Raw genomic sequence first — 11693 nt, 5'->3', positions numbered from 1 at the left:
CATACCTTAATCCTCAAACTGACATCTTTGCTCTTCAACACTTTAAAGAGGTCTCGTGAAGCAGATTTGACCAACGCAATACTTGTCCACTGAGGTTGACACCCTGCTGGTATTTAAAATACTGGTGGTATAGTTTCCAGCACAAGCCACCACAGTACAGCAAACTGACAGATGAGTGGTGGCACCGAGACCACAGGATGGGCATGATAAAAGAAAAGATGGACAATAATGAGTATTGGTGAGGTGGAGCATAAAATTGAGCCCTTCCTTATGCACAGTTGAAGAAAACCTAAATTTATGGCAACTTTTTGGAAAATAGTTTGGCAGTTCCTCATAAATTTAAATATAGATAAACATTATGGTACAAAACACTTGAAAATATGTGTCCACACAAAAATTTGTAAACGCTTATTCATAGCATCATTATTCATAGTGGATAAAATGTGGAAAGAACTGATAATGAAGGGGTAAACAGAAATGTGGTCTGCCCCACACTGGAACAGTGCTCAGCTGTAGAAGGGCATAAGGTAGTGGCGTACACTGCAGCAGGAATGAACCTTGAAAGCTTTCTGCTCAGTGAAAGAAGGCACTTACAGGTGAACACATATTTTACGGTTACCTGTATATGAAAGGTCTAGAATAGACAAATGCAGAGAGACAGAAGGGAGATTAGAGGCTGCCAGGCAGGGGCTGGGTAGTGGGAGTGACTGCCAACTGGCACCTGTTGCCTGTTAGAGTGACAAAAATGTCCTACAATCAGATTGTGGTGATCGCTACAAAATTTTGTGAACAGACTAAAACCCCGTGACTTGTACACTTCAAAGGGGTGAACTGCATGGTTTGTAAACTTTATCTACCTGGGCTCCTTTACCAATGATCTCAGAAGAGCACCAAACAAAAGACCAATTTCAAGTCCCACCACCATAGCAGCTGAAAACCACCTGGATCCATACACACAGGGCGTGCGGCTCTGGGTGGGGCAGAAGGAACGATCCGGGTCGGGCCTGGGAGCTTTTCAGACTCTCAGGGCTTTGAAAAGCAGCTAGTCTGCCATAACCCAGCCACCACCTGAGTTCTGAAAGGTGAGTGCCTCCACACCAGCTTCTCAGAGGGCCCTCGGGTCTGCTTGGAGCCAAATCACACAAAGACAGAAGCCAGGCAAGCAGGGCTCGCCGTCCTGAGAACAAGTGGCCCCCACATCCCACTGGCCATGTTCTGAAAGGTCTTAAAAAGGGCTGCCTAATGAACTCTTGGAAAAAACAACCAAACATTGGTCAAGAAAGGGCTGGTGTGCTGTATAAGAACTGCTTGCCTGGAATGAAGAGTGAATTGTCTTCAGAACAATATTGACCTGGTGAGCTGAGTAACAGTCTTATTCCTCAACAAAGATCTTAAAATATGCCATGCATGCAGAACTAAATGATGACAGTAATCATTTCAAATATTCAGGAAAAACCTACAATCCCAAGAGAAACTATAATTATGTAAGTGGTGGTCCTCTCCAGGACGGTTGGGTTTTTCCCACAAGATGGGTAAGATCCCTTTGATTTAACTTCACAGCTCATCTTATACTCCAAGAGGAATTTGTGGAAGAAAATTCTCTTAGGATGTGCATCTGATGTTTACTGTTCCATTTCTCATCACAGTCAATAAATAGGGCATAAGTCTCCAGCAGACAAGGTCTTCACAGTGAAAAAGCACTTTAAAAACTGTTTCATCTACTTTGCACTCAAAAAATATAATGCCTTACAGCACATTTTGTTATCCACCCCTTGGCAAGCTGCCTATGATCTCTGAAGCCCAGTTGTGCCATCTGGAAACTGGAAACAGTAGCTGCTCCTCGAGTGTCTGCAGGTGACTTAACTAACATCTCTATAGCACCTAGGACAGTGCTGGCTTTGACGTGGACTAGTCACTCAGTCTGGACTGTGAACCTTAAGGTCACCCGTTAGAGTGACCAGTCACCACAGGGGAAAGACACGGCTCTCTGCTCCCGCCAAGATTCACGGCCTTTGAAACCCTATGTAGGGTTGTTATGAGTTGGAACCCACTTAGCAGCACTTAACACGTCACTCATTGGAGTCCTGGTTTGGCACTGTGGAATCAGCACAAGATCAGCAATTCAAACCCACCAGCCACTCCTTGGAAACCTTACACAGGGTTGCTGTGAGTAGGAACCGACTCGATGGCACTTAACAAGAGCTTACTCAATAGAGTTGCTGGGATGCAAATGGTCAACATGCTCAGCTGCTAACTTACAGGTTGGAGGTTTGAGTCCACAAACCTACTACACACAAAACAATCAGCCAGTGAAAGCCTCAAGGAGCAAGTTCTACTCGGACACCCACAGGGTCATCCTGAGTTGGAATCTACTTGGCATCAGTTGGTTAGTCACTCAACAAATGGCAGCTGCCGGGATCATAGTTTCACAATGAAAGGCAGAAAGTGGCTCTCTGAGGATCACTGGCTCTATGGGATCACGAGAAATAACACTGGCTTTTCCTTGTAAATTCCTTAAGACTTGAAGGCATCAAGACTTCTGGCACCTAGAGAAAAAAGCCAAGTAATATCCAAAGCTGAAAAAATCTTAATATATCTTTGCAGCAACAGTGACAACGAGCTGAGAATGGATGAAAAAGTATGACATTCTGAAGAGAAGACAGTGACACCTAAGAACACACCACCAGTCTAGGTGCTGCCTAGGCACGAGGATGACAGAGAGAGATTTTCTGGCAAGAAGGAACTCAGAAAATGTATGTAATGCACCCTCGTGGTAAAAATGCTTCAAGATGAACCTCGACAAATGGAAGGAAAGCAGACTGAAACGTCAGGAGTGGTGAGTACCCCGTCAAGCGAGAGCCCTGAGTGGAGAAGCCACTTACACAGAAGTGGTGGTGGTGATGATGGTGCCGCAGTGTGCTCTAGTCACCCCTTGTAACAGAGTAGAACTGCCCCACGGGGTTTCCAAGGCTACTATCTTTAAGGAAGCTGACTGCCTCAGCTCTCTCCCGCAGAGTGGCTGGTGAGCTCCAGCTGCCAACCTTCCAGTAAGCAGCCAAGCACATGAGAGTTATAGTGACAGAGGACAACAGAAGTGTTATATCAATGATGGTAAAGTAGAAATAATATAAAAAGCAGAAACAATCAGGAGAGAAAACGGAAAAACATATGAAATTAAGAATGTCCTCAAATATTATAGCAGGGATTCCATTGATATTATCTAAAATTGAGAATTCCATATCTGTAATTAAAAGAGATTCATGTCTCTCTCCAGCTTCTTAATGTATTTCATAATGTCTTTCCTTAACCTTAAAGCCATCTGTTAGGAACTAATACCTCTTGCAACAGAAAACAAAACCAAGAATGTGTATATGAAGTTTCACCAGTCCCTCAATTCTGATTCCATTTATTTCTTCTTCGGTGAAATCAAGCAAAATGGTTAGTGGCCACTGAGTTGGCGCAGACTCACAGGGACCCCATGCACAGCGGAATGCAACACTGTGTGGTCCCACGCCATCTTCATAATCGTTGGTGGGCTTGTTTCCAGTGGTGGGAATGCTGGGTGTGTTTTTTCACTGCATTCTCCATATACCAGTATTTCTACGTTGCTTTTCTTAAAATCAGGATGTGCTCTTTCAATGCAAGCAGTGATGGCGTCTTGGCTTGGTTTCTGGTGCTCAGCATTGTACACCCTTTTCTAGTTGTACACTAAGGGTCGCTATGAGTCAGAACCGACTCCATGACACATACCAACAACAGCTAAGGTGCCCTAGAGGCACAATGGCTAAGTGACCAGCTGCTTTCTGAAAGCCTGGTCGTTGGAACCCACCAGCAGTTCCTGATGATCTGCTGGCCTAAAGACTGATGCTACTGTTATCAAGTGCTGTCAAGTTAGTTCTGACTCATAGCAACCCTGTATGTTGCTATGGTTGGCATTGTTGTTGGTAAGTGCCATCGAGTTGGTTCTGACTCATAGCGACCCTGTATGTTGCTATGGTTGGCATTGTTGTTGGTAAGTGCCATCGACTTGGTTCTGACTCATAGCGACCCTGTATAGGATTTCTGAGAAGCACCTAATGGATTATAAATGCTCACTTTGTGGTTTGCAGTCCAGTGCTGATCCTACAGTACCACACCAGGAGTCCAGCAATCTCATATTGGCTTTCCAAAGAGCAGCTTGTGAGTTTAAGTTATCGACTTTACAGTTAGCATTCCAGTGCTTATCCTACGGAGTGACACCAGGACCATAAAGACTACAGCCTAGGAAACCCTACTGGAGCCATTCTATTATACCCCAAGGGAGCATATGAGTTGAAAATCCACTCAACAACACCCAATTCTGATAACTGTTTAATAATGTGAAGTAGAAAGTGCAGTTGATTTTGATCAGTTTACTCACACTGTCCACCCCAAAACCATTCAGCCAGTGAGTACTCAGTTGACTTGCCTCTTTGTCCATATAAACATGGCAATGACATCTGTAGCATTCTCACATGGCAGGGCAGAGACAAGAGCCCACGGTGAGTGGTCTGCATCTAGCGGGCACTGTCCTGCCAACTCACTCACTTCTCAAAAGCCTACATTGGACCCCCCCCTCTTCAGACGCTATAGAGGTATCTGGCTTCTTGTTGTGTTTGTTAAGTGCCATCAAGTCAGTTTTAACCCATAGAGACTCTGTATAGGGTTTCCGAGGAATGGCTGGTGAACTTCAAGCACTAACCTTGGGGTTCAAATGGACTTTGCAGTCCAGTGTGCCACACCAGGACTCCACAAAAAATCCATATTGAGATCCTGTATGACACCATCTTGGCTTCTACACCAAGCTTTTAACCTTTCAGAAACTGAGAGCAACTAAGTATTTTTCTCCGGTAAATATTTGTTTCATTTTCACAGTAAATTAATTTTTTAAAAATCCCTATGTTTGATCATTTCAGAAGATGTCCAGTACTTCAGTCAATAAAATTCCGTTCCATATCGTAGCTTTTGCCACAAACTGTCATTCCTTAGCTGTGGAAAGGGGCCTGTTTCCCCCAAACCTGCTGAGTCATGGGTTGCTTTTTTGTCAGGTAAGGTCTCCTGGAACTAAGTAGAAATGCTGACTTGCATGGAAAGCAGAAAGCATCTCTCTGTGCGTCTGGCCAAAATCAGAGAAGCATGTGGCCGGGGAAGGCTTAGAGGACACTAACCTAAATTAAAGCTAAAGCCAGCGTTGACTTTGGATGTCTGTGTTTCAGATAGTTCAATACCTAAAACCTCAGAAGCCTGCTGAGAAAGAAGTCATCCTTGGATGATTCTAGAAGCCAGTGACATAGAGGAGCCTCCACAGGAAGGCAGGCTGGGCTGTGGAGCTGGTCCTCTCACGGGTACTTCCTTACTAAGGGGCTCCCAGGACTGCATCACTGCCCCCCACCTCCTTCTCCAGTTGGAGTGGCCCCAGGGCAAACAACCTGGTGCAGATGTACCGCCCAGGGCTTCAGGCATTAACGATTTGGCACTATTTGAACAGATGACATACGAGGAAGATATAACAAATGTGGTCTTGAAACAGCCATTTCTCAACCTCACTGCTCAGAAACTGTTCCTGGACAACTTACTGTCACAACAAGAGTGGAATCGGTAAGCTTGGGGGCTAGCCAAGACATAAACCATTGTGATTAAGTCAGTTGTGACGCCTGGTGACCTGCAGGCTGTCCTCTTGCCGGAAGCTGACTGTCTCATCTTTCTGGAAGGGGCCTCTGGGCAGGTTAGAAGCACTGACTGTCCAGTTAGCAGTCCAGCATCCACCCACTGTGCGTGAGGATCCTTCGGGTGAATCAGAAGGGAGTCTTTGATATTGTGCTGCTAGTAACATGAAGAACTAAGAGAAATAAAGAGCTCCCCTATCAGGTAATGGAGCCCCCTATGAGTAATTCTCTAGTGCCAATCAGTATGCTATCATCAAATGGGGGAAGCTGCGGCCTCAAACAAGGGAAAATGGGCCATGGCAACCAATTGCTATAACTCCTGCAAACACAAACATATTCAATATTGGGTCCTTAGCTTCCCTAGAGATATTTGTCATATTCTCTTCAGGGCAGGACCAGCATGGCACTGTTTCTGTGTTCAGAAAAGCCACTTTGCATATATCTGGGGAATTCATTGGGAGAAGGGTGCAGAATGTCACACGGATCTGTGGGAAATAGCATGCCCCTGAAGAGGCCCTGAAGGAAGGCATCCCTGTGCAGGAGGGAGGAGCATGGGGATCAATTCACCGGGGAGGAGCAAGCCAGGCAGAGAGGGCAAGGGGAGGCCGTGGCTGTCCCATCAACCCCAGACTCACGGTGACTCAGGCACAACAGAAGAGAATGCTGCCCAGTTCTGTGCCAAGCCCATGATCAGTTGTAGACTGGCCTGTTGGAGGGTTTCCACTGGCTAATTCCCAGGCCTTTCTTCCTAGTTTCTCTCAGTGTGGACGTTCCACTGAAATCTGTTCAGCACGTACTGACACAAATCCTCCACTGACAGACAAGTAGTGGCTGCAATGAGAGGATGGCCAGGAACTGAATCCAAGGCTTCTACCACTGACTTCAAGTGAGACTTCTACCCCAGAGCCAATCACTGCCCAGTAACCACGACAGTGACCGCTGACGGAGCCAGGCTCCATCCTAAGTACATTTCATCAAGGGTCTCTTTCACCGCTCTAACGACCGAAAGACTGTCACTATTTTCTATTACTACTCCCATTTGTTAATTAAGTTAAAAAGAAATATGTCGGAGACTACAAGGACTGGGGTAAATCGTTGGATCCAAGTTAACTCAGTTGAGTTCTGACTCCACAAAGCCTAACATCTAAAGTAAACTGCCAGGTCTTCCCACAATTCTCTCACCTTTAGTGCCAAAAGGATTTAAGGCAAGTCTTTACACAAATACTACAGCAGTTTCAGAAAATAAATATGAAAAAGTGAGAAAAATGGAGTACAGATAAAAATCATCAAATATGTACTCACATCTATCACTGGGGAGAGAAGTTATTCTGGTCAGTATCTTTACCATTTTATTCCCGAGGTTAAGCATTTGTGCTGATAATGTCTAGACTTCAAATAACTGGCAAAATGGGAAGTAGTATGTGTTGTGAACTGAAATGCACGTGATTCATAGCTACTGGGGAAACATGAAAACACACTTTTATTTGTTTTTCTATTTGAAATCTATTTAATATTTGAAATTACGATTCTTTGGGTGGTGGGTGCAATTAGCTTTGGAAACAAAAGCAGAAATGTTATATTTCTGAATCAGTACTGTTTGCTTCAAGGTGTCCTAGTGAAACTGCGGTTAAGTGCTAGGTTGCTAACAGAAAGCTTAGCAGTCTGGACACACCCAGTGGTTCCAAAGGACAAAGACGTAGCAATCTGCTCCTGTAAAGGTCATTGTTGTTCAGTGACATCAGCTCATAGTGACAATGTGTTTTATGCTTGGCCAGTCCTACAGTTTTGTTACACTTGGCCCATGGTCACAGCCACTGTGTCAATCCATCTCTACATGTCCACTGAACATGATGTCCTTCTCCAGGGAATGGTCCCACTGGAGAGCTAAAAACTCTCTGGGATAGTTCTTGTCTCACATGAGATGACTGAGTCAAAACCAATTCAGCAGCACCTAACAATTTAATGACAGCAACTCCTTGTTTCCAACACTTTAGATGATTTTCAGCCATGGTGCATTATGAAGTCTTTCCTGGGCTCTATAAATGTGTTTCTTGTTTTATACACAACACGGTCCTAAGAATGAACACAAAGGTCAGTATGCCAATGGTCAGCAACTGGACAGCTGTCCATATTATATATAGGACAGCTTCTATTCATTAGAGGCAAATAAGTAAAAGAGAGGGTTATACTTAGTCACTTAGGAACAATCAGTGATGCATTTTAGATTATTTAGTGCATGTTTGTTGACTCTATTTTCTGTCATAACTGACCATACTTTCTTATCAGCTTGGAGCTGATGTGTATGTGACTAAGAGTAAAGACTTGTTTCTTTTGATATATAAACAACATTTCTTATCAACAGAGAAAAGATTGAAGTTGTCAAGGACTTCATTCTTTTTGGATCAACTATCAACACTCATGGAAGCAGCAGTCAAGAAATCAAACAACGTATTGCATTAGGCAAATCTGCTGCACAAGACCTTTTTAAAGTGTTGAAGAGCAAAGATGTCAGCTTGAGGACTAAGGTGCGCCTGACCCAAGCCATGGTATTTTCAATCACCTCATATGCATGCGAAAGCTGGACAGTGGATAACATAGGCCTTAGAAGAATTGATGTTTTTGAGTTATGGTGTTGGAGGAGAATACTGAATGTGACATGGCTGCCAAAAGAACTAACAGATCTGTGTTGGAAGAAGTGCAGCCAGAGTGCTCCTTGGAGGAGCCAAACTTCGTCACTCATACTTCAGAAATATTGTCAGGAGGGACCAGTCGCTGGAGAAGGATAGCATATTTGGTAAGGTGGACGGTCAGAGTAAAAGAGGAAGACCCCCAACGAGATGGACTGGCCAAGAGGCAGCATCGATGGCCTCAAGCATGGCAACAGTAGTGAGGCTGGCCCAGGACCAGGCAGTGTTTTGTTCTGCTGTGCATAAGGTCACTATGACTCACTACCAACTCGATGGCACCTAACAACAACAACAATCATTTTCAGTTTGATCCCAGTTGTATTATATTCAAGGAAGTCTGGTGGTGCTGTGGGTTAAGAATTTGGCTGCTACCCGAAAGGTTGGCAGTTCAAATCCACCAGTGCTTGCTCTGAGGAAGCAAGATGCAGCCATCACTCTTGTAAAGATTGACAGTCTCAGAAACTCTAGAAAGAGCCACTGGGAGTCGGAGGAGACTCAAGGGCAGCAAGTTTGGTTTGGGGTTTTTATTGTGTTTCATCAGAGTCCCGGTGTGGCACTACAGGATAAGAACTGGATTGCTAACCACAAGGTTGGAAGTTCAAACACAGCAGCAGCTCCTCGGAAACCCTATGCAGGATTGCTAGGAGTTGGAACCAACTTGAAGGCACTTAATAACAACAGTGTGTTTCATCAAGAAATCCTGTGGCACAGTCTTATCATAGCTGTTGGTTGCTGTTGTTAAGTGCCGTTGAGTCGGTTCCAACTCGAAGCAACTCTATACAGGGTTTCAGAAGAATGACTGGTGGGTTTGAACTGCCAACCTTACAGTTACCAGTCAAGTGGTTATCTTATAGCACCACACTAGGACTCCAATGTAGTTGTAGAACTTCCTTTTTTTTTTCTTTTCCATTCATATTTACAGGAGGAAAATGCAATTAAAAAGTTGAACAAATGCACCGAAGAACATTTCTATACCTCCCCCAGAGATCCAAGCTGCTAAGATTTCATGGTCAGTAGCAAGGGACCTCTAGGGAACAGCTCGAGACAGCCAATCTTAGTTCAAGTCAAATACAGGATCAGAGCAAGTTTAGGAGTGTCAAGTAAACAGGCAGACATTGGAGACCCTGTGGGGGCAGTTCCAGACCACCACAATAAAGTGGATGTCGCAATACACAAAGTCTTTGATTTCCAAGCACCTAGAAAGTGATGTTAGCTCTCTGCGATAGTCTCTGAAACGTGCAACAACATGATGAGAAAGTCTGAAATCGTGTGAGAAAGGCAGAGATGTTAGTGGCTTGGTGGCAGTTCTCTCCTTCCACATGGGAGCCCTGGTTGGAGTCCTGGCCAATGTAACTCATGGGCAGTCACCACCCATCTGTTAGTAGAGAGCTGTGTGTTGCTATGAAGGTGAACAGGTTTCAGCGGAGCTTCTAGACTACGATGGACTAGGAAGAAAGACCTGGTAAACTATTTCCAAACGTCAGCCAATGAAAACTCTATGGTCACAACGGTCCAATCCTCAACGTTATCCATGGATGGCACAGGAGCAGGCAGCATTTCACTTTATTGTGTCTTTGGAGTCACCATGAGTTGGGGGGCCAACTTAAGAGCCATTCACAACAGCACAACGTACACAAGGGTAGAGGGTGTCTGCCCTTCTCAGGGGGTTCCAGCAGATGGCGGTAAAAGCTAAACCAGGCTCCCCCAGCGCAGGTCTCCCAGGCAGAGGGCAGAAGAGGGAGATGTGCCATCTCTTCCTCTTCTTCCTCCTCTTCCTCCAAGGACTCTTCTTGTCTTAGGGACCTGCACACTTCAGCTTCAGCAGCTGCCAGGAGAGCCAATGTCATCACTGTGCATGGCACCACAATCTTTGTTGACCATTCCGTGTCTAGGGGGCATACACTGATGCTTGGTGGGCTATAGTGAATCTGTAAGCCAAGCATGACCCCTTCACTGCTACTAGGTGATGGGGGAGGGGGTAAGGACAACACTTCTAAGGATAGCCTTCAAACTCTGGCACAAGAGCTAGTGAGCTTCTGGTACCACATGAAGAAGTTCAGAGCAAGAATTTCCAGGAATGAAGGTCACAGAGCTCAGAAATGGTGTCTACAAAATCCAGAACATCTCCTTCTACAGCTAAGTGGAATGCAGAATCTGAAAGTCAAGAGGTCCCCAGGTGAAGCATCTCGCACACTCAATGCACTGGCCAAATAGTCACCTTCCCTTGGGCTCCCTCTAAATCAGTTCCCATTGAGTCCATTTCATGCGTGTCAGTGGATAACTGCATTCCACAAGGTTTACAATGGCTGTAATCTTTGAACCAACAACCTTTCATACAGTAGCCAAATGCATTAACCTTACATACTGATCTCAGGAAAGATGAGTTTAAGGTCACCTCCACTGCTAACATCTGGTTATTACTGTTAGGTACTGTCAAGTCTCATGGGGACCCTGTGTAGAGTTTCCAAGGAACGGCTGATGGGTTTGAACCATTGGCCTTGTGGTTACAAGTCCATTGCTGATCCTACAGCACCATACCAGGAGATCCTTATTGTTGTTAAGTGCTGTCAAGTCGGTTCTGACCCATAGCAACCCTGTATAGGGTTTCCGAGGAGCCACTAGTGAGCTTGAACCGCCGACCTTGCAGGTCAAACAGCTTTGCATTCTGGCACATTAAACCGCAGCGCCATACCAGGACATTAGGAGATCCTAGGATCCTACAAATTCTTTTGCATAGACGATTTCCATTACCTGAATTGATAAAATAAGATTGCATCCAAAATGTAATTCCATTCACTGAGTCCCATGCCAGTGTGTGCTGAACCTCTCTTGAATAGAGACGCTATACACTTCCCAAGTGGCTTCCCAGCATTGGAACACCGACAATTTCCATTTGTCCCTGAGTCTCACCGCCACAGAGTGGCCCGTGGCCATGCACTCCCTCAGTAGCCTCTAGGGCCTCTTTTCTCTTCTCTGAAAGCAGGCTTGCTTGTGGAAATGCAGAAGCTCTGCAGACACTCAGGCACAAGAAAATCCCAACCAAGGATCAATTTCCCCACCTCACTTTTGCACATCAGAGCCAAAGGTAGGAAGCCATGAGCATGGCGCTCCCAATCCTTAGCTTGGGGTACCCTAACAGTGGTTGCCATCACATCAATTCCAACTCATGGTGACCAATGTGTTATTGAATAAACAGGGCTTTCTTGTCTCATCTTTATGGAGGCAGATTGCCAGGCCTTTCTTCCACTGTGCCTCTGGTGGGTGGTATGTGTTGTGGAATCTGTTCTGACTCATAGTGACCCTGTACAGGGTTTCCGAGGCT

The sequence above is a fragment of the Chrysochloris asiatica genome, unplaced genomic scaffold (genome assembly GCF_000296735.1).
Source record: "Chrysochloris asiatica unplaced genomic scaffold, ChrAsi1.0 scaffold00018, whole genome shotgun sequence".
Classification (NCBI taxonomy): Eukaryota; Metazoa; Chordata; class Mammalia; order Afrosoricida; family Chrysochloridae; genus Chrysochloris; species Chrysochloris asiatica.
This window is presented reverse-complemented; position numbering follows the sequence as displayed.